Below are 2,217 nucleotides of genomic sequence, written 5' to 3'. Positions count from 1 at the left end.
GGCTCGCTCTAAGAAAGGAGGATCGAAGGGGGGGGGAGAGCAGCCTCTTCTCCCAAGCCGGCTTCCCCCGAGTCAACGAAAGAGCAAGGTCCAGCGGTGCAGGAGAGACCGTAGGAAAATACCTTTTTTTTGGGTCCTGGCTCCCTGCGGTCTGACAGGTACTTGCCCAGTTTGAAGACGCCCGGCACGGGACCCAGCCGCAGCCCAGCCGGGATGCAGCTCTCCGCGCTCACGCTGATGGCCGGAGCCCTGCTGGTTTGCATCGCTGCCTCTGGGTGCGAGCGCTCGGGAACCCCAACTACTTAAGGGGGCCGGAGTGACAGCGGCAGGCGACGGGGGGGGTGAGCACAGGGGTATCTCCGCCCGCAGAGTGACGCGGCCGTGTGTGGACGCCGGCTTTTCATCGGGAGCAGGAGGGGTACCCCTTGGCAGGGGGATGCTCTGGGGCGCAGAGTTTGGTGAGAGAGTTTGGCTCCTCGAGCAGCTGCGGAGTCCCATCCAAGAGGGTCACATGGAGCCTTTCCCTAACCCTCCTGCATAATCAGGCGGAGTGAATGGCTGGCAGACAATGGGCCAGGCGACCTTCCCATTCCTAAAAATCCAATTTGTCAAGGGCAAAGAAAAGGCGCTGGTGAATCAAAGGTCTGGAGGGACCATTAATCCTCAGCATGGGGTATTGTCCCCGAGACAGTTACGATATTTTAAGTGACAAATCCACTGTATAATTTCTCCATAAATTTTACTTCCTTTTATTGTTCCTCGACAAACCAGTTTTGGAAAATAAGTGACTATTTTAAGTCTACTTGGCTGAGCCTTTTGAGGTTTAATATACTTCAAAGATTTTTAATTCTCTTCCCTTGGCTTTATTGTAAAGGAGATTAAACAAAGAGATGGGGAATGTTTTGAGGACTTGTTAACTTCTATTGATTCCCGGCGTGTGCCATACAGAAATTGGGCAGGTACTTGATGGGAAAACACCAGAAAATACCTACACTTTTTTTTTTTTTTTTAAAGAACGACCATATTACCATTTCAGTGGGTTGGTTTCAGGCCAGTAATCTGTTCAGAAGAGCTTTGATCCTTAAGGAGGATGAATAGCACAAAATATGAGCCGCCGTAGCCCCTGTAAAACACAAACCGCTGCATCTGCGAGCGCTGGGGAAGCTGTGCCTGTAGTTCGTGCGATTAAGAAATTGAGACAGGAGGAAATAGAGACATACAGCCACCAGGAAACAGAGAGGCACGGCCGGCAGATAACACAGATGTCTAGCGAACAGCGGGCAGCTGGATTCCTCGTTTAATACATCCACAGGTTCCTCTCCCCCACGCAAAATCGCTTGCACCGGGACCGCTTTCGGAGATGGAACCTACAAAAAGCGACTGTAACTAAAGCCAGAACGAAGGGATTCGAACAGAGTGCGTCTATGTCCCTCTTCTTCGCATAAATATTTTAATTATGATAACAACGAGGCGCTGGGATTAAGTCAGTTCATCGTTCAGGCTGGGTAAATGTCCCAGGAATTTTCCAGGAGCCGAAAAGGAAAGGTGCGCGACTTTTTTCTTAGGCACATGCAACAGTCCAGATGTGCCTGTCAGACCAAAGAGTACAGTAACAAATTCAATTTTCCACTTTCGCTTTTATAGTCCTGTCTAATTCCCGCTAGCAGGTTTTCTCTGCTCCGTGCCTCCTAACTCTCCAAAAAGAAGATTTTTGAACCTTTCTCCTGCGGAGAAACTGCACATGCAGATTTTATCCATTGCTTTCAGAAGCAATTGCAGGTATGGAGCTTTTTTCCCCCTGCCTTCTTTCCAACAGTCAGACCTAATAAATTTCAAAAGAAAACCCAAAATCTACGCTTAGAGGTGTATCTGCCGTTAGGTGCCAGGTAACTGAGGGGTCTCTTCTCCAGTAACCCCGCTTTCTGCGAGACAAACCTTGGCACGTCGCTTTCGATGTGGTCGTTAGTGTGGGCTTTACTCTGGATTCGTTTGCCGCCGTCACGCGTGGCACCGTGGGAGCAAGGGCCACAGGGATGCGCACGGGGGACGAGAGCGATTTTGAACCGGCGCGTCTCACGAATTGGCAGTCGCAAAGACGCTCTTTCCCCTCTCCCTGCCCGGCACCGCGCCGGGAGAGCAATTAAAGCTCAGCCTGGCAAGTTACCGCTGCTGCCGCGACGACATTTGCCCACGCCGGTCGCTGCTTGCGCCGGCCCC

This window comes from Pygoscelis adeliae, unplaced genomic scaffold, assembly GCF_000699105.1.
Source record: "Pygoscelis adeliae isolate BGI_AS28 unplaced genomic scaffold, ASM69910v1 Scaffold41, whole genome shotgun sequence".
NCBI lineage: Eukaryota > Metazoa > Chordata > Aves > Sphenisciformes > Spheniscidae > Pygoscelis > Pygoscelis adeliae.
This window is presented reverse-complemented; position numbering follows the sequence as displayed.